General features: G+C 40.9%; 1 pseudogene; it reads right to left on the bottom strand.

The window, feature by feature from the left end:
• Positions 1-6,682: 6,682 nt before the first annotated feature.
• Positions 6,683-7,281, bottom strand: LOC147461792 (uncharacterized; annotated as a pseudogene).
• Positions 7,282-22,379: the final 15,098 nt, after the last annotated feature.

Here is a 22,379-nt window from a genome sequence, read left to right as displayed (position 1 = left end):
TGTGTCACCATGGATTCAGATATCAATATGACTTTTGATTTCGAGCAAAATACGCCTTATCCTGTCCATGATGGCTCGCGGTCGGACACTCTCACGGAGAATGTCCGCGACGCTACGGCAGGTGATGACACCTATGAATTGCTCGACATTGAAGAATTTCGTGCACTTCAGACACGCATATCAGTCATGGAAGGAAATTTTAAGTCTTTGAATGAAAACTTCACTAAATTATCCACATTAGTGATCCAATTAATGCAACAGCAGTCCAAGGGTCCTGCTGACATGCACATGCATGAGCACACTGCTACACAGGGGCAAGGCCCTTCTAATCAAGGGCAAGGCCCAACTGCTGATACTTTGCACACTCTCACTGCAAAAGAGGTGGATGAGTTGTTGAAAAACACCAAACCACCGACATTTAAGGGAGAAGACCACGATCGCAATAAGGAGTGAATATCTTTCTCAGCAAGTGGGATGGAATTCACGCCTTACGGCGTACTCTGGACGTAGTCAGAGCACTGCAAACGAGATTAAGTTTAGAAGGCAAGGCCTATAAATGGTGGATGTCTCTCAAGGAGAAGAATATCATACCACAGAGTTGGGCAGCTTTTGAAGCTATGTTTCGCAAAGAATTTTTGCCTACAAATGAGGCAGATCGGAATTGGACGGCTTGGGACACGTGTTCCATGCGCCAATACCCATCATTACTTGAATATATATCTCACTATCGGGATGTTATCCTCAAGTTGGAAGGCTTAGATAACTTTCAGCAAGTACGGGGATTTATACGTGGTGTGACACCAGAGCTTAAGAAGCACGTCAAGACCCAAGACCCTAAAACACTTGAGGAAGCCATAGTGAAAGCACATATTTATGATGATCCAGTTAAAAGAAAGCACATAATACTCACGTGCCTGCTAATACACATGGTAATACACGCACACAGTATGGGCACAATAAAAGGAAATTTATAGTAGCCAATTCAGAAGCATCTAAAAAACCCAAGGGGTCCAGAGGTCCTCTCTCTCCTGAGGACTTTAATAAAGCTAAGAAAGAAAAATTATGCTTTCAATGTTTAGGAAGCAGTTCATGGCAAAAAGGATTGTCCCAAGGGGAAATTTGCTGCTCAAGGCAAGGAGAAAGCAGTGCACATGGTGCAACTGCTGCCTCTTGAGTCTTCCTCACGATTCTCTACAATGGAAGTAACACACACCGAGGTGGTCCATGAATGTTGTCTCACAACTTCCATGTGGCAACAGACCTTCGGACCACATGAGTTAGTATGTATGAACGGATCTTTGCAAGGGCACAAGGTGCACATCTTGGTAGATGACGGTGCTACTCACAATTTCATCAATTACGGATTGGTGAAAAAACTCAAATTGCCTCAAACTCCGAGTACCCACCACTGCAAGGTAGCAATGATGAATGGACATGATACCGAAATCTGGGATACTCAAGTCCGAGCTGTTCCATTGGAAGTACAAGGTTACTCCACATCCTTGGATTTCAGTTTATGATTATGGAGAGGGCAGACGTGGTCCTTGGTAGGGAATGGTTGCATAGCCTAGGACCAGCATTGAAGTGTAGCTATGAGCACAACAGCTTGATGTTCGAATCCCATGGTGCACATGTGTTGTTGTTAGGAGAGAAGGATGTACCTTCTTCACCATTGATATGTACAGCTGAGCTTATGCAGCTCGTTTCTGATAATGAAATAGATCAAGTTTTCTTATGTTACTCATTGTCTCATTTTCTCTCTAACATTGAATCTGTTGAACATTCCTCAACGTCGCATGCTTCTCTCTCATCTCTTCCACCAATGGCTACTTCCAAATAAGCAAACGTTGCTAGTGAGTTATAAAAACTATTAAAGGAATTTCAAGATGTTTTTCCTAATGATTTGTCACCAGGATTACCGTTGACATGATCGGTGCAACATAGCATCGATGTGGTTACAGACTGTAAACCTGTTAGTAAACCGCCCTACCATATGAGTTACTCTGAAGCTGATGAGGTGGAATGCCAGCTTGATGACTACCTTAGCAGAGGGTTTATACAACCTAGTTCTTCACCATGGGCTTCTCCTATCCTATTAGTGAAGAAAAAAGATGGCAGCATGCGCATGTGCGTAGACTATCGTGGCTCAAATGCGGTTACGCTTAAGAAAAAGTACCCATTGCCACGAGTGGATGAGTTGTTCGACAAACTCACTCATGCTCGCATTTTTACAAAAATAGACTTGTGCGGTCATAGCACAGCGCATAACACACCGACATAATGTCAATCCGGTGGATCAGAACCCGGCTAGTGCATGGAGGCATGGATGCACCTAATGTGACAGAATGAGGACTCTAGGAAGAGGGGTAAAGCAAGAGAGGAGAAGAGGGAAAGCCGATGAAGCAAGATCTATGCACACACACACTCTCAATCTACACTCTAACTCTCTAATCATGCAAACAATGGTATATCCCTTTGCTCTAATCTCAAGCACACACACTCTAATCACACGTTAAGCATACACAAAGAAGCCTAATGAGAGAAATGTATGCAGCCCACGTACACACACACACTCTAATCTAGCACACATGTGAAGCAAGAATGCTCAAACAAGAGGGAAAACTTGAGAGAGAAGAGAAGATTAACACTAATCATACACCATTAGCACACATAAGCTTGAAAGACAAGAGAGAGTAGAGAGAACTTAGCTTCCATTAATCCCAATGACTACTACATATGATGTGGAAGATCCAAGCTCCATAGCCACTCCTCTTCTTCCTCTCCACACTCCCTCACACTCTCTTCTCTAAGAATGCCCTTTCACATCTTGTGAATTGACTTATATACAAGGGCTTTTAAAAGTGGGCACCCGGCCAAAAAATGTATAACATGCTGCAGGTATCTAGGCTCATCTAATCATCAATGTACAACTTGGAACCCACTGTGGAGCCCGTAAATACAAAAAATATATGCATACACATATATGTACACACCAATGGAAGCATAATGCATGTCGTTGATGCTCGCCCGTCAACACTCTCCCCCTCCGAAGCTTTGTCGTCCCTGACAAAGCCATGTCGTGGTAGATGCTTGAGAAAGAATGTGCCTGCAAAAAGAAAAAGGTGGATGAGATAGCAAGCTCAAATATATGTTGATAAGGCATAAGGAAAAGGCAAAGCACATGTAGTAATGAGTAAATGCAAAGAATTATGAAATGTTACACTGCCATTAAGGAAAAATAAATTGCACTTGCTGAAATTAATTAACCAAGAGTTTTAGGCTTATGAATGAGTCTATCAATTAGTTAGCTACGACTAAGGGTTAAAACATTTACTCTAGTACTAGCTAAGTTAGTAAATTTATCCCAATGCAAGATTCCTTAATTATGTCTGTCATAGATTAGCTAACTAACTCGAAACAAAAGCTTGAATTTTTTTTACTTGAAGCTCAATAAAAGTCTTTCTCATTTCATTTTTCTTGCTTTTCATTTGTTATTTTTCACATTTTGCAAAATCATTTGACATGTGTGCTTATTTGTATACCCGGGGCTTTTTGCTTCTCAAAGAAAAGCACCCACACTGGGAACCTCTAGGGCTCTAGTACCATAGGCAATACATGTGCGTGAAGTATCAAATCAAACCAGGATTTCTCTTACAGCTTAAGCTTTTACACTTGTGGCACTTTTGTTTTTCTTCCACTTCCTTTGTATTTTCGCTAGTTTTCTTTGTTGTTTGGGTGAGAAAGCCTCTCTATGCTTAAAACACTCCTAAGGTTTCAAACACTCAAATAATTTTACCAACTAGGACTAGTAGTCAAGTAAATGAGTTAACCTAAAGTCACGGCCTCCTAACCTCAAGGCTCATCAATAAAACTAAACTCTAAGTCAATTAACTAAAGAAAGGACAAGTTTATAGATCTTTAATGGCAGATAACAAAACATAATTGAATGCACTTAATCAAACCAAGAAGAAGCCACAATCAACAAATATAAATGTACAAAACCATATAGCATAGGAAGGAGTACACTTGTGCATGGGCTCGATGAAGAGGTTGATGTCATGGAAGCTCCTCGTGTCTGGAGATATATCATGTCTACATGGTCGTCCAATCCCCATGGGCAAGCTAATGTATGTCTACGTGCTGCATCAAAAGATCAACAAAAGCACTGTACCTCCGAGAGGTATGTCAGCAGCAAGATAAAATAACAAAAGTAATAGAATAATAAAATAAAACATCTAAGCTAGGGTCTAAAACCTGGATATCCAGAGGGAAAAAACCCAAAAGGGAAAAAAGTGCCTCTGGTATATGCACATAAATCTAGTGCACATATCAATGTGTACAAATCTCAAATCTCGTGCAACTAGGAGTCAAGAGAGAGCTCTCACCATGAAGCATGATCTGCAATCTCTTAGCTCGATCTCTAATAGTCAAGGGCTGGCTAACACCTAGCTCCATATGTAAAGTCTGCTCAACAGGACAAGGAATGGTCATAGGGTGGGCATCAGCCTCTACTCGAATAGTCTGTGGAACGCTCTTCGGTAAATCTGCAATGCTCGTGCTCTCGTAGGGATGTCAGTCTGAGCTCTCCTAGCGTGTCTACATGTGCATATAGCTCTAGGACATACTATCTGCTGTGAAGGTATCGACCTCTCTAGGGTAAGTCTCATCTCTCGACATCTGGCTCGTGGAGGTCTCGCTCTAGGGTATGATCTTGTATGCACTGGGTGTGCTACTGCTCGTGGCCTAGGTACCCAAACATGTCTTTGTCCCTCAAAGTAATCATGTGCCTCAAGTGACCGTTTAGATGTGAGCCAACCATGTAAAAGTCAGTCGTCGGTCATATGGCTCTCTAGAAATATGATTGTGTCATCACAAGGTAAAAATCTAGCATGTATCTCGTCACAGGGAACAAATGCCTGTTGGGTTGTTTTGGAAGCTCTACGTGGAGAGCTACGTGCCTGATCTACCGTGTGTCGCTCCTCAGCGGCACTACTCATCGTCGCAGAGCCTCTACCTAGAGAAGGCTCTACACATGGCTGAGATGCCTGTGTACGTGGTCTCCAAACAAGTCTAGCAGGCTCTATCGTATCCCTACATAGGATGTCAGTAGAGGTCACTCTAGTCCGTGTACGTCCATGTATCTGTGGTGTAACCTCTATCTCTGTGGTGTCAGTAATGTGGTCTCTAGGAATCTGATCTAGAAAAGTATGGCTCGTGGTTGGTCTCCGCTCAATCGGGTGATCTGATTGTGAATCGGCACTCGTAGATGGCACTAGGGCAACATCTATATGTGGTGTTTGCTCTCTCTGTGACTCACTGGCTACGACACCGCTATGCAAGCTAAAAGAGTGGGATAGCGATGTTGTCGGCTCTGCATCTTCTCTCATAGGGGGATCTACTCTCGTAGATGACTCTAGCTCTCGACAGCTATCTCTAAGGGCCTCTGTGAGGTCGGCAGATCTAAACAAGGATGCTCAAGGGCAGCTAGAATCTGTGGAGTGGTCTCATCTATAACAAAGCCATCGGAGTCACTCACTCTATGACTTTGTGAGATCTCTTGCTGTGTGTTGGAAGTCTCGTGGATAAGTGTGGTAGGTGGTGTAGGCTCCCTAACAATACTCTGACTGGGCTCTAGTCTCAGAGGCTCTAGTGGCAGGCTAGGTGCTGGAGCTATCTCTCATGGCACACTATCATCCTCATCTGGCATCTCCCAAGGTGGTAGAATACGACGTGACAAAAGAAGCCTAGGAGGTGATCTCTCTAGTGGTGTCTCTCGAGGACTCGGATCTCTCAATAGTTGTGGAGCTAGCTTGGTCGTCGTGGGTAAACATAAATCATCATGTCTAAATCGAGGGTAGTAGGGTAGACCTATAGTCAAAACATACACTGCATGATCGACATCCCTATAAACTCGCTCACGTGGATCTCCTATCAATTATGCAAGAAGGCGGGCTGAAGGATCTCTGGATCCACCACTTATCAGGCGTCTCTACCTACAACCAAGCTCATCTAGATAGGTCACAATCTGCTCAACTCTCTGAAGCTCCACTAGCCTAGGATGTGTTTGTGTGTCTAGGCTGTCATCTGGATGTGCTCGCTCAATGTCATCAAAATCAAGGGTCTCAATCAAGAGATACTGCTCTCCGAGCTCATCAATGAAAACTGCTCTATCGGTCTGTGGATAGGCTCTCACAATCTGCCTAGGTGTAGACATCGTACGCTGCAGGGTGGCTAGCCTCACAAAGGGGTGATCATAAGTGTCAACATAATATGCAACCCCTCGTGGAGATCGGCCTACTATATGCAAGATCTGACCGTCTATATCTCTCATGCTATCCCTAGTCTCTCTGGTCTCGGACAGTATCTGAAGGGTGGGGGTCAGTGGTCTAGGGACACTCATATCTACAATGGGTGATCTACCGGGCCCTACCTCTGGTGCTCTCAACTAGGGTGATGTGGTCGTCATAGACTCTCTCGTATGCTCTCTAATCTGTGTCATCAAAGGCTGGCATGGGTCTCTAGATGGTGCAAGGTGTCGAGGTTGAGACTCTCTAAAGTACGTGTCTCGAAGGCTCTGGGTCTCTATCTATGGCTCACTCTGAGTGGTACACAAATTGCTAGCAATCACCGTGTACATCGCTCTAGACTCATGATAGCTCAAAACGCTTGGCGGCAATCAAGTCTAGGTGACGAGAATCCTGGCGGTGGTTTCCTGAGTGATGTGGGTGGTGGCACTGTGTCTAAAGGAGGTGAGGCACTCCTACTCGAAGTAGGGCGCTGGGTTGGTCGAGGATCGTATGGCAATCCACAAGTCAAAAAGTAAAGCTCAGTGCCTGTGGTGCTCATGTAGCATCTGTCTTTAGGCTCGCCGACTAGTGTCACAACATCTGTGGATAGGCGTCTACTAGAAGTGCGACACTCTAATCGATATATGCGTTGAGCACTATCTATATAGATCACTCGAGGACCTACCCATTGTAATGTAACCTGCACGGGATGATCGAAGGCCTCAAGGCAATCATCTGCGTGTACTAGCTCTATCTCCTCTAGCCTAATCAAATGGTCGACCACATATGTGGCGCGATAGTCATCTCTAAATGTGCCATCCCGCGTGTCATCGGGAAGGACTCGCACCACCTGGAGGGTCTGTGTGGGGCCAAAGGAGGCGCGACACTGGACAAAGAAATGCCCATATGTGTCTGTGTAAAAGGACCGGCCTCTGTGCTCTCCTACAAGTGTGAGCAATGTGTACTCAGAGCACGAAGTGGTCATGGCCATCATATGTGCGCTCTCGACGTGTGATAGGCCTTTAAACCTCGTCAACTCGTCGAATGTAGACTAAAATCAAAATCTGCACTATATCGAGGTTTATGCGTACAATCGGACTCAAATCTGGCAAAACCTAACTCTCGGACGTATCTGCTCTAAATGTGTCTAATCATGTGTACATGCGCGCGAGCTTAGAGTATGTGGGGCGTGTGATGCGTGTGGAATATGTGTGAGAAGCAAAGAAAGAAAAAAAAAATCATTTTTTTTTAGTTTTTTTTTTTTGGGACGTGTGTGTGTGTGTGTGTGTGTAAATCCGAGTGAGAGAAAGAGACAAAAAAGAGAAAATCAAGGGAGTGTTTAATGGAGATCTTTTGTGTGGGTGAGTGAAAGAGGGCAAAGAGACAAAATGAGAAAATCAAGGAGTGATTAAGGGAAAGAGACAAAGAGAGAAAGTCGAGGAATATTTAAGTGGGAGATCTTTTGTGTGTGTGTGTGTGGGGGGTGTGTGTGTGTGGGGTGTGTGTGAGTGAAAGAAACAAAGAGAAAATCAAGGAATATTTAAAGGGGGGCGGTTTTTGTGTATACGTTTTTTTCTTTTTTTTGGACGTGTGTGTGTGTGTGTGTGAATCCGAGAGAGAGAAAGTAAGAAAAATGAAGAGGGGTGTATGTTTGTGTATGTGTGTGTGTGTGTTTAACACATCAATTGTCAATCAAACCAAGACCCGTTTTAACCTCTTTTTTGTCCATTTTTGGCCCAAAAATTAGCGCAATTGGTGGTTCAATTAAAAAATTTCTACGCATACACTTGTTTACCACTAATCCAACATCACAATACAATCATAAACACTCCAATTTGCCACTTGCAATTAGTTTAATTATGTGTGTATACACAAGCACAATTAAGCCTAAAATGCACCAATTAATCACACACAATTCTATCGAAATTTGGACAGCAGTTCGGTGCAAAATTGGCAATCGAAAACCATAAACCATATCAACATAATGACCATAATCAATCAATGGTTTTGCATCAAACACATTAGCATCAAAATTGCCAAAAACCAAGCACCAATTTGTACACATTTGCCCTCACGTTGGCATACACTAGTGCACATAGATTTGCACCGATTAAGTGCACCTAATCAATCCTCAAACCTGCACTTTAATTTCAGATTTTAAAGTGGGTTAATGCACTCACATTACAACAAGAATCGCGTCGATTTCTCCACTCCAATTGACGATTACACACGTGTGTGTGTGTGTGTGTGTGTGTGTGTGTGTGTGTAGGCAACCGCTTCACCGCATCTCCACCTACAAGTACCAATCACAAAGCATCATGTGTAGCATCATTTTTCTTCAAATCAAACACATAATCATGAAGGCAAAACATCCAATTAGAGATTCATTCATGTGTAGCACCAAAAACACACAAGATTAGTGAGTAATTAGACATCAAAATTAGCATAAATCACACATAATTACACACTTTCTAATCACTCAAATCATGCAAAATTGATGAAATTTCAACCCATAAGAGTGATGCACAAGCCTCTAATTAGACACATAAACATGTAAAACATTCCAATTATTAGCGGATTAGTAGTCAATTAGTGAAAATGAAGAGAAAACATGAAAATTACACACAACTTTTTTTAACAAAATCTCATCACAAATCAACCATTCACCATCACCAACACCTAATCCTAATAAAATTAGAAACTCAAACCATCACACGAGTGATCCTCTAGCTTAGGCGCTCAATCCCCGGCAACGGCGCCAATGTTGGCGGTCATAGCACAGCGCACAACCCACCGACATAATGTCAATCCGGTGGATCGGAACCCGGCTAGTGCATGGAGGCATGGATGGACCTAATGTGATGGAATGAGGACTCTAGGAAGAGGGGTAAAGCAAGAGAGGAGAAGAGGTAAAGACGATGAAGCAATATCTATGCACACACACTCTCAATCTACACTCTAACTCTCTAATCATGCAGACAATGGTGTATCCCTTTGCTCTAATCTCAAGCACACACACTCTAATCACCCATTAAGCATATACAAAGAAGCCTAATGAGAGAAATGTATGGAGCCCACGTACGCACACACTCTAATCTAGCACACATGTGAAGCAAGAATGCTCAAACAAGAGGGAAAACTTGAGAGAGAAGAGAAGATTAACACTAATCATACACCATTAACACACATAAGCTTGAAAGACAAGAGAAAGTAGAGAGAACTTAGCTTCCATTAATCCCAATGACTACTACATATGATGTGGAAGATCCAAGCTCCATAGCCACTCCTCTTCTTCTTCTCCACACTCCCTCACACTCTCTTCTCTAAGAATGCCCTTTCACATCTTGTGAATTGACTTATATACAAGGGCTTTTAAAAATGGGCGGCCGGCCAAAAAATGTATAACATACTGCAAGTATCTAGTCATCAATATAATCAAAAAATGTATAACATACTGCAGGTATCTAGGCTCATCTAATCATCAATATACAACTTGGAACCCACTGTGGAGCCCGTAAATACAAAAAATATATGCATACACATATGTGTTCACACCCATGGAAGCATAATGCATGTCGTTGATGCTCGCCCGTCAACACTTGTGGTCAGTTTATCACCAAGTCCGTATTCGACTTGTTGATATACCCAAAACTGCATTTCGAACAAGGTTTGGACACTACGAGTTCTTGGTAATGCCCTTTGGGTTAACCAATGTGCCTGCAACATTCATGACTCTGATGGATAGTGTTTTGAAGCCGTACTTGGGCAAATTTTTCATCGTTTTCTCGATGACATTTTAGTCTACAGTAACATTTACAACATTTAAGGCAGGTTCATAATCAAAGGATTGCTTCCAGGTGAGGAGCCCTGGAAGGAGTTCTTGCTGCAGAGGCTTCGTGCTAGGGTGCCTTAGTTAGGAGGCCCTTGGCAACCTTCGACCGGCTGGATCTTTACAGAATGCGCCGAGTTGGTTTGAGCAGGAGACTGGAGGACCGCTTCGTTGTGAGTTTGCTTCGTTCTTGGGAGTTCTTATGGCGTGGCCTGGAGCAGAGACAGCCGATGTGCACGGAGGTGCGCCTAATGTAGCCCCTCGTCTAATACCCCATGGTTAGCACTCAAAGAGGCCACTTGGTTGGTAGTCGGCCTCATGTTTCTTGGGGTCCCATGGCAGCAGGTCCAGCGCGCTCTCTAGGTGACTGGCTAGAGTTCACAGGTTTGTCACAGGAGGTGCAAGGTTTCCAGCCTACACGGCATGAGAGAGGTGCAGAGCATGTGTCAGGACATCTCAGAGTCAGTTCGAGTTGAGTAGCTCACACCTCTCGAGCCAGTAGCACCCCATTGGATGGGAGCCTTCACACGACTGGAGGTTCTCATTTCAGTTAGGATCTGCTGAGAGATTGTCCCTGCCCTATTCTTCGAGCTTCATGGTGGGGGACGAGTACAGCGAGTTGCAGTAGAGTCCCCGCAGGTAGCAGAGTGTTGTTTCTAGAGGATCCGAGATGTGGGCATCTGTGGGAGCACTTGCATCATAGACTCTGACACGGCAGCTCTTGAGACTGGACATTGGAGGCTATGGGCTTGGGAGTGTTGTCCACTTGCACGAGTACAGTGTGATCCTGGTGAGTGGCTATGGAGGGACCCCTTCTCTTCTGCAGACCACCCAGGAGTCCCCTTCTTTCAGAACACTGTCCAGCTTGGACGTCATATACTTGCAACACAGAGAGAGGCCCGCGCTGCAGCACATCATTGGCAGGAGGAGGGCCTCATAGTCGAGTTCTTGGCAGCCTTTTGGCACAGTCTGTGGGACTCTAGACAGCCAAGGCGCGTCACTTTGTTTCAGTGGCTGGTTGCACACAGAGCTACAGCAGTAGGGAGTTGGCTTGTGCATAGTGGTCTCTCGATCGCATGTGCAGCCTGTGACTAGTTGGTGGAGAGTCGGCGTCATTGTCTTTGGGACTGTCCCTCGGCCCAGCAGGTGTGGCTACTAGTTCTTTGGCTGATGCCTACTCTCTCCACGGCTAGACAATACAATTGGGGGGCAGCGGCTTGGTCCACTCTCATGGGCCCGGCACTTCAGTTTGAACTATCTTCCACCAGTAGGATGATAGTGATACAGGGGGGGCGACCTACACTCAGCCTGCTATAGAGCTTACTCCACAGGAGTGGTGCAGTGAGAGAGAGGAGTGTTGGGAGCTCATCAGTGGCCTGACACTTTGGTTCATCTGGCGGGCCCGATGTTTCCGCATCTTTGAGGCTCGCCCTGTGCCACCAGCAAAGACTGTTCATGACTTTTGGCTAGAGCTGATCCATACTCTCAGAGGACAACTTGAGGGACTACAGGGCAGCTCCGACCGCATGCGGGAGCGCTGCGAGGCTTTCCTCTGACTTTGGCGCCCCGGGCCTTTCTACACCATTGTCCAGGGTGTGCTCAAATGGCACTACAGTCCACCTGTGTGGCTCTTCCCTCCTCCCATCTCTTGATTTAGCCCCATTATATATATGTTGTTTTTTCATTGGGAGAGTCTCCCCATCATGTTTGTTGTAGCCCTCTCTTGCAGAGGTGGTTGTAGCCCTATGGGCAGTTTTCATTAACTAATAGAAGGATCTTTTCTCGGAAAAAAAAACATCTAAGACAGATGTTTGAATTGTTACGAACAAATAAAATATATGCCAAGGAATCTAAGTGTGATTTTCTAAAAGAGAAAATTCACTATTTGGGGCATGTTATTTCAGCTAATGGGCTATATATGGATCAATCCAAAGTGGATACAATCCGGCAATGGCCTTCTCCTAAAAATCTGGAAGAGTTACATATTTTTTTAGGATTTGCAGGTTTTTACCGCAAGTTCGTTAAAAACTATGCTAATATTGTTGTTCCCATGACGGATCAACTGAAAGGCAAAGGCAAAGCCTTTCAGTGGAGACCCGCTCAATAGCACAATTTCGATACGCTCAAGGATGCATTAGCTACAGCTCCCATACTAGCTATTGTAGATCCTTTGAAACCATTCATTTTGGAAACGGATGCCAGTGACCATCCTATTGGAGTAATCCTGTTACAAGATGGAAGGCCAATCGCATTTGAAAGCAAGAATCTTGGTGCAGCTCAGTAGAACTACTCTGCTTATGAGCGCGAACTCTATGTAATAGTGTCTGCCTTAAAAACATGGCGGCATTATTTGTATGGTGCTCAGTTTGAGATTGTGTTTGACCATGAAAGCATCAAATGGTTTACACAACAAACGGATCTGAAGGGTCGGAAAGCCAGGTGGGCCGAGATTCTTCAGGAATATGATGCCAAGCTCTGGTATCGTAAAGGTTGATACAATGTGGTGGCTGACACTCTAAGTCTTATGCTGGAGATCAATTCTCTCTTGTTCACAAAACTTCGAACGGAATTTTTGGATTCTCTCAAAGGCAAATATGAGCATGATGAAGCATATTCCAAAATGTGGAGCCATGTACAAATGAGGGATCCTTCTCACTCTAATGATGGTAGTGTAACGTTAACCTCCACACCTAGTTCTCCTCTATCAAGTAATGAACTACAACGATGGAAGCATTTCACCATCGACAATGGGTACCTACTTCATAAGGGGAGATTTTGTGTACCGACGGACACAAACATTTGGCACCAAATTCTTTATGAATGTCATGATAGTCCAAGTGCAGGGCACCCTGGTATTAGAAAGACTTATGCTCTCGTACGACAACAGTTTTACTGGCCAGGTATACATGGCTTTGTCCAAGCTTATGTTTTGCATTGCCAAAAATGTCCAACAAAGAAGAGCGCCTGAAAGCATGAGGACTCTTACATCCTTTGGAGATTACCAATGGAAAATGGAAAAGCATCTCTATGCACTTTATTGTGGGTTTACCAACCACTGTATGAGGTCATGACTCGAAATGGGTGGTCGTAGACCGTCGTAGACCGGTTGACTAAACTATGTAAGTTTATTCCAACGGTTAAGACACTAGAACTAGCCAAGTTATTTGTGGACAATCTATACAAGTTATATGGTTTGCCAAGTAACACTGTCAATGACCATGATCCCAAGTTTAACAGTCATTTTTGGAGGGCTGTGTTCAAATGATTGGCTACACAACTAAACCTTAGTACAGCCGATCATCCAGAAACAGATGGTTAGACTGAACGAGTCAACCAAGTGCTACAGGATATGCTAAGAGCATACGTCAGTAAAAAACAGTCAGACTAGGAAGAATACTTACCTATTCTCGAGTTTGCCTACAATAGTGCTAAGCATGTCACAACTGGATTTAGTCCTTTCGTGCTCATGTATGGGTTTCAACCTAAATCACCTGTTACGGTGGGGTTGGCAACCGAAAAGCTCCAACAGGTTAAGGATTTTCTCCAAGACCACATGGATATGCTAAAACTTGCTCGTCAGAATGTCCGACAAGCGCAGGATCGGTATAAGAAGTATGCTGATGAGAAACGTTGGCAAGTTACCTTCGAGGAAGGGGAGGAAGTATTTTTATGTGTGCCAGAACATTCAGAAAGTCTGAAAACTGGGCCAACACCTAAATTATCTCCCCGATATCGTGGGCCTTTCAAAAATACTCAAGCGAGTAGGCGATCGTGCCTACAAATTATTGCTACCTACACATTTTCATATTCATCCAGTGTTTCATGTAAGTTGTTTACATAAGTGGTTACATGGGGACGACAATGTCATTGACCAATAGAGTTTGGTTGATTTCGTTGAACCTCCTACCTTACCGCATGAACCTGAACGTGTTCTCGATTATCATGAGTTAGGTACGCGTCATCATGTATGTCAACAAGCCTTAATCAAGTGGAAAGATCGACCTGAGGAAGGTGCCACTTGGGAAAACATTAGCGTTCTTAAGAAGAAGTTCCCCACTTTTGTTTTTGAGGAGGAAAACTCTTCTTTAAGGGGGGAGTAATGTCAGGACAACGGCAAGGCCAGACTAGACAAAGGCAAGGCCGGGCTAGGCAGTGTGGAAAGGAAGTCCAACTAGGGCAAAGGGCTAGGAGCCATGCTATATAGTGGGTGGTTGGGAGGTGGACTCCTAGGTTCTAGTTCCCCTTGTCTAACAATGTTGTTGATGCAACTACTTTGGTTTCATCAAATCCCAACAAATCCATGTTGACAGTATATATTGGACTTGAATGGTCTACTATTGAACAAAGTCGACAACCATCATCAATTTATGAATCTACTAAGTATGATTCACAAAGTAATATTGTGTTACAGCCAAGGTGCATCCACTTTTTAAAGACCGTGTTAAAGAGATTCAATGTTGGGATTTGGTCAACAGCTAAAGAAGCTAATGTTTACCAGATGTTGAGAACGCTTCAAAGCACTGTAGAGGATATCGCCATTTTTTGTAGTTTGGTCTCAAGAATCTTGCTATGTTCCTGAAGGCGTGAAATTATTTAGACCAAACAATCCTCAAGTTCCAGCTATGTTTAAGCTAGTGGCAAATATATATGCATGCTTTGAATGTGATCCATGCATAACAAAAAAAAATTATGACTCTCCATACAAATGTTGTGTTTCTTCTACAAATAATTGCATATTTCTTTAAAGTTTGATGAAGAAAATATGGTTGATAATGTTCTCATAGAAGAGTTGCTCCCATACTTGTTGCAACTTGACAAGAGCAAAGATGTTCGTGAGTTCATTGACTCTAATCGTTATGAAAAAGTCCCAATTTCCAGTGACAATGAATACAAAGGTCTCATGGACTATTGGAAATATTGAAGCTCTAGATGGTCGCAAAAGGAGATAACCACAAATAAACTACCAATGTTTGAGAAGCTAGGAGGAGTCAACTAATCCAAGCAGGGAAGAGGAGATTACAAGGAAAGAAATAGTAGAAATAATGGCAAAAGAAAAAACCAATATTGATATGATGAAGGGAGCACAATTAATATCCTTAGCAAGGAAGTTGGGTTGTGCCACACTATCATTGAAGACTATAACAACCAAGGCTTTTGTGAAGAAGCTACTAAATGAGCACAATCTTCTCAAACACTAAGGTACTACTCACTAAAAATCATGTTGAATTTTCAGTAAATACTTTTGTAAATGATATTTGTATTTTGAGTCAAAACACTCACTTCATCATGCTTTCTTGCAGATTTCATCAAGATTATTCTTTGAAGGAGTATTTCATTGGGAATTTGGACCATTTCATTTAGATGAAAGAAGAAACCTCTAAGAACAACCATGGGTTACTTTGCAAAATTTTGTGTTTTTGCAACTAAAAACAATTCACATAAAGATTATTCTCTGTGTTTGAGTTTTTCTTGATATTGAATCATTTTTTTTAATACCAATTTTCACCTAATTGTACTTCACCATTGGTTTTTAGACCCATTGTATCAATCTACTTGGAGAGCTTTAAAGTTTACTTATGTATTGACAAATTGTCCTACTTTTATAATCACAAGGTTTTTTAATATTGTGATGCCAATTTAAGATTCTTTTGGATGTCTATAGTGATCAAATGTTGAATGTTAAAACCATCAACTTTGTTTTAAGGTTTAAAAATGAATATCAATTAAATGTTTCGTGTTTCTTTTTAGAGCCAAAAGAAAGAAATCTATTTGTTTTAGAGTGGAATAATTCGTTTGAAAGAGAAAATTTTTCTATTCAACCTTTTATGGGGCCTCATCGAAGCTATCAACCACCCCCTACTTAGTTACTACTTACCTTAAAGCAACAACGGTGGGTTCTTATCTTAGATATAGAGGGTTTACTACTTCATTCATTTAAAATGCGACACGGTGATATTGTTCCATCATGGACCGAGCACATGCGAATTGTCAATGACAAAGATGAAGTTTATCATGTGGTGCGTCGTGATGCAGAAGCTTTCTTCGACTTTTGTTTTGATTATTTTGAACCCTGGATATGGAGTTGCTATAATCTAACCAAAGCTCAACATATACTTGAGATGTGCTTTCCTAGGCATTGTTCAAAGTTCAAGATGCTTATGAGCAATAAGAATTGTCAAAATCCAAATATGATGATTGGATATAAAAGAGTTTATCATAAGAATTTGACTTCGGTTTGGGGGATGTTTGAGGATCTACATGCTAGAAACACATTAATTTTTTATAATACTCCATATAGAGTGATGTGGAATATGCCAGGAACTTATCTCATATTTCCAAAATTTTGGAGACAAACACCCGAACAACTTCAATGCTTCTTAGAAGGCACAATAGTTCCATGGTTAGTGGGATGGTTGTGTGTAAGAAACAAGAGGAGTTATACTTCCAATACAATTGTGAACAATGTAAAGGATCCTGAGATAACTTATGTCATGAATTTCTACTTGTCAAGAAGACAACGTTGAGAGTCAGATGTTGAAGTTGTTTGGCAAGGATGCAGTGACAGAGATATTAACTGTACATAAAACCACATATCAATTAGAACTGGTTCATTGTAAATTGTTATTCAAGATGAATATAAACTGTAAATTTATCTTTCATTCAACCATTTATCACTTTATTTTTTTCTGCTTGAAGTGTACCCTATTGTAAGGAGACTTCTGTTCAATCTAATGTGTTTCACATGGAGTGCACCTTAACATTTGGGGGACTCTTTTATTAATGGAGTGCATCCTTCTTATGGGTTCTCTTTGTCTTGTTGCTTTGAATAGAGAATTATCTATATTGTGCTCATATCTTGTGTAAATGGATCCATCATAAGTATTTAGGCCTCGTTTAACTTGGATTTTTTCCACAAAGTTCACCCTAGTGAAAGGGGACTTCTTTATTGATGGAGTGGATTCTAGTTTAAGGATACAATTTTTTATTTGTATTTTTAGTTTGGAATGTGATCACTATTTTTGTTTACACATGTATAAATGGATTTAGTGAAGAGAACCCTTTTTGCTTCAAGATGACAAGTACAACTTGAACAACGTCCTTTTTGCTTCAAAACATGAGTACGAATTCTTATGCTGGGTCAATGGGTGGTATATATTATTTTGTACTTAATATAAGTTGTATCAATAGAGACCTCTTTTTTATACTCATTCAATAAAAAAATATTCATTGAACGATGTTGTTGTCATATTAGCATGGAGACTCATACAAGAATATGCCATGTTGTTGTGATATTGGCATGGGAATTCATATGCATGTATTCATGCACAAATATTTTTTTTTTAAATCTAAATCATTACAATTTTGAATAAGATGAAGTTATAACCCATTCATTTAAAACATAATGTCAAAATCGCAACTCTTTCTCATAAAATCCATTATTGACATTAGTTTAAATTCTTCTTCCTTAAGACTTGTGTTTTCCAAATATGTTCAATGATAAGAACAATGTAATAAACACAAGAGCTTTACATTTAATATAGTTGCAAATAGATTGAAATTTTCTTTATAAAAATTATTTTTTTCTCGTAAATACACATAGAATAGCATTGACACAAGTAACATGAAATTGATTGAATAGTTTAGAGTAGCCAAGTGGTGGATTTTAAAACCCCTATGCTATAAAATGTATAAAATTAGGATGACTTAACATAGGTGTAGCTGAATACCTAAATGTCTTATCCTCATGAACATGTTCAAAAGAATACATCTATGTGCATAAGGTGGCGTATCACATGGTATTCTAGAATGTAATATATGTTATCTTGACACTTCTTGATGTAGCTCAAAAAATATCTAAAAAAGCAAAGTGAAAGCGATACCTTAAATAAAATTCTTTTTTTTTTTGTTAATGGTCAAGTTGGCTATATTCATAAAAATTGAAAGTGATCATTAGTCTTGGGAATGAGAAAAAAATGTTCATAAGCCATGATACTTAAAGATGTGTGAAATGAAGAGGGTTTCCATATGGTGTGCTTTAATGTACTTATTGATTGGTATAAAATGTGCTTATTTACTAAAACGGTCTACGATCATTCATATTCATGTATTCCCATGAATAGACCTTGGAAATCCAAGATGAAAGACATGTATATACTCTCCCATGGAGAATTAGGTATAGGTAGTGGTTGAAACAAGCCATGCTATTTTCCTTTATCATAATTTGTCTTTTGACATACAATGCAGTGGGCAACATAGTCCCCTATGTTTGCCTTCATTTTTGGCCAATAAAAGTAAATTTTTACTCCTTCAAGAGTACCTTAAATCCATCTATGTCCTTCATAAGGGTTGCATGAGATTCATACTACATAACTTTTTCACGCAGACTATGTGTAACACATAACCTATTACCATAGAGAAGATAACCATCTTGCACATTGTATGGTTCCTCTTTCTTTCCTAGTGCAATCGCTAAAATTGCATCTTTGAAGTTTGGATACGTAGCATAATCATTTATAATTGAGGATTGATACAACATTCACCTTTGGCCTACGTGAACGAGCATCACCTACTTGGTTGTGCTTACCAACTATGTGAGCAATATGAAAATTAAATTGTGAGAGAGACTTTTCCCACCTCATTTTCTTGTCACTCAATTTAGTTTTCATCATACAGTACTTAAGAATTTTATGATCTGTGTGCAAAATAAATGGAGGGCCTAGTAGATAATGTTTCCATGCATCTAAGGCATGTAGGATAGCTAGTAGCTCTTTTTAGTATACACATAGATTCTTTTCTTTGTCATTCATCTCCTCCTTTTATATGCTATGGCATGCCCTTCTTGAAGAAACACAAACCCAAGGCATTGTCCACAAGCATCCGAGGGCTTCAAAAGGTTTTAAGAGGTCTGCCAATATTACTACGCTTTGAGAGACAAGCTTTGCTTTAAGGTTTTCAAAAGATTCATTTTTTTTTGCAGTCCATGCAAATTTAACGTTCTTGCTAGTTAAATCATACAATGGCCCTACTATGAGAGATTTTTTCTATGAAGCGTCTACAATATGTGCACATTCCTATTAAGCTTCTTAACTCATGTAGATTTGGTATAGGCCATCCTTTTATTACCTTCATCTTTTCAGGGTCTATTTGGATCCTTTCTTGGGAGATAATATGATCTAAATATTGAATCTCTTTAAAGAAAAATTCACTTTTTTTACTTAATATAAAGCTTATTATCTCTCAAACTTGTAAAATTACCCAGAGATGTTGCTTGAGTTCTTCAATAGACTTGGAGTAGATGATAATGTTGTCCAAAGAACACTCTCGTGAAGCTTTGATGAGATCTAAAGGTCCCTCCATCATTTTAAAGTGGCTTGTGCATTAGTAAGCCTAAAAGGGAGTACTAGATAATCATATAAGCCAAATGTTGTACAAAAGGCCGTCTCATGAATATCTTCATGCACAATCCTTATCTGATGATAACCACTTTTGAGATCTATTCTACTAAAGCAAGTAGATCCTTGTAGCTTATCGAATAGATCCTCTATCTTGGGGATATGAATCTATACTTTATGGTTATCCTATTAAGTGCACGATAATCCACACATATTCTATAAGTACCATCTTTTGTTTGTACTAATAGAACTAGTGAACAAAATAGAGATAAGCTAGGGATTACCATCCCTTTTTCCACGAGCTCATTTACTTGCCTCATAATCTCCTCTCGAGCCTATGAGACTGGATAAGGAAGCTTATTAGGGGGTGAACTACCAAGTAGAAGTTATATGGTATCATCATCTTGTCCTCTTTTGGGAGGTAGCTCTTTAGGAATTTCATCCATAAACACATCTTGAAACTCATTTAGGAAATTAGACAATTCTAACTCCTCTTTAGTTTTATTTTGTACTTCTTTAAAAACTATTCGAGTGGTATAGTGCTACTCATGCTATTTACATCAAGTGTAATATCCTTGCCTTTATAGGAAAAGAATACTTTTCTTTCAAGAAACTTCAAAGTAGCAACCATGCGATCAAACCATGGTGCTCCTAGCATAGCATCTTCATGTTTGAGTGGAGAGATAAAAAATCTTCTTTATCTACATAGATTTGCACATGGAGCCTTAGCTTCTCAATGAATGGAGTGACTGCAGCCTCTTGTCCCTTAAAAGCTCCATCTACTTTCACAACATCCCCCATCTCAGAGTCATGTATTCCTAGCTTAATAGCTAGTTTGATAGAGATAGAATTGTGGGTGGAGCCAAGATCAAAAAGTATGAAAGCATCATGCTCTCTCAATTTCCCCACGCATAAGAGAGTGGAGATCCTTTGCAATGGCCTTCCTCTGTAGAAACTTCCACATGGTAGCTCTAAGAGGGTCATTATGTTCATTTCTCTTAGGACATAAACATGTTCTTGCTCTCCACACTTGAAGCACTTGTTATCCTTGTGATAGTGCTCTATCTCTTTAGGAGAAAGTTTGCTTTTACCTTTATAACCTTAGGAAAGTGATGTTCTTTCCTCCCTCTTTAAACCTTTTAAGCTTGTGTGACCTCTTCCATGCCGCATAGATTCATCACTTACCTCTCCTCTTTGCTTTCTTGAGTGATGAGTCACCACTCTCCTTATACTTAGATCATGACAACAAGGAGGAGGAAGAAGAAGCAGAAGATGGTAACCGCTTCCTCTTGGGATTATTTTCTCCCTTCTGAGGATGAGCATGGGAGGAATCGCTTGATGATTTTCTCTTCTTGGGAGGACTGGGTGACCGCTTTGCCTGCCACCTTCTTGAGACTACATCACTTTCAGAGGTAATGGGAGTATCACTTCCATACCTCTCCCTTGAAAGTTCTCGACGCATAGTATCTTCTTGGATAGGTTTCGGTGTAGGTTCTTTCTAATTCCTGAATTTTCTCTTCATTACCCAAAGGAGTTCCTCTTTTAGAGGTCTCATTAGGAGGCCTCACAAAAGCTTTCTCTTCTTGGGTACTTGAAGGAACTTGAAGAGTTTGTAGTTGGCTTTGAACCTTTGCTTGCATAGTAGGATTACCCATGGCTTCTTGAAACTTTCCAACAAGGTATATGAAAATTCTTTGACCATCATTAGTGGTTACATCATGTGCTAGATTCAAGTTATCAATATCACCCTATTCTCTTGATTATGTTGTGCTTTGATTAGATTCCTTTTATGTGTATACTAGCTCTTTCTTTGGCACTTTCGAAACCTTAGTTGCTACTCCTTTTAACCCTTGAAAACAAGCACTCAAGTATCCACACACTTGGTTTAGAATCTTGTTGATTGCAAAGAGTAGTGGAGTGGGTTTAACAATGCTAAGCTGATACCGATTCCTTTTGAGCTTGCTAATAGCTCAATAATGGTTAAGTTGTAGAGGCAAGTCTAAAAAGTCTTCATTGTTAAGACCATAGTTCTTGATGTTGTACCTAGATCTTGCAAAGAAGGTATGCCAACCGAGATAATAAATCCCAATCCCACATACCCCATTGCAATGAACAACTCCAACGATTTATAGATTACTCAAGGACCTCTCTTCTTAGGCAATACAAGAGAAACTTAGGCTCTAATACCAATGCCAGAGTATCTAAAGTTTTCATGTAATCACATCAAATTTTTTGATAGGAGAGTTTTCTTTTAACCTGGTTCTTTAAAAGAGAACCGTAGGGAGTGCATGACCCATTTCACAACATCATTTACACATTGGAGAATCAAATCATGCAACATAACTTGAAAGAGAAAAACACAATTAAAATTGAGAAGTTATCGAGGATCGAATTTTCTTGGAGTCGGTTCCCCCATTAAAAGGACTTTTGCATTATAATTCTCTCAATGAGAGATTTGTTTACAATACAAGCTTGTGCTCTTGCACAACTTTTTTGAACTGATGAAGATAGTGGGCTTCATGATTCACATATGGTGTAACCCTCCTTCCCAAGCTCTAAACACCTCAGCAGGGAGAAAGAGTTGTAGGGATGGAGGTAGACGAGGGTGAAAAGAAGTGTTCCTTAAGCAGAGAAGTAGTTTTTCTTGTATGCTTACTCTATAAGCAATCCTTATGCATAGCTAGAATAATAGAGAAGAAGAAGGAGAAGAGTTTTCATACGTTTACTTGCTTGGATTTGCATCCCAAGTACTTGAGCAAGAAGATCACCTCTTGAGCTCCTATGTGAGAGGGAGAGAGAGAGAATGCTTGCTTGGCCACTCTTGGACACTTGAGACTTAGAGAGGATGCCCAAAACTCCAAGAGCCCCCTC

This window comes from Adiantum capillus-veneris, chromosome 3 (assembly GCF_014529385.1).
Source record: "Adiantum capillus-veneris isolate H3 chromosome 3, ASM1452938v2, whole genome shotgun sequence".
Classification (NCBI taxonomy): domain Eukaryota; kingdom Viridiplantae; phylum Streptophyta; class Polypodiopsida; order Polypodiales; family Pteridaceae; genus Adiantum; species Adiantum capillus-veneris.
The sequence above is the reverse complement of the archived record's forward strand: the minus strand, read 5'-3'. Positions and strand labels throughout refer to the sequence as shown.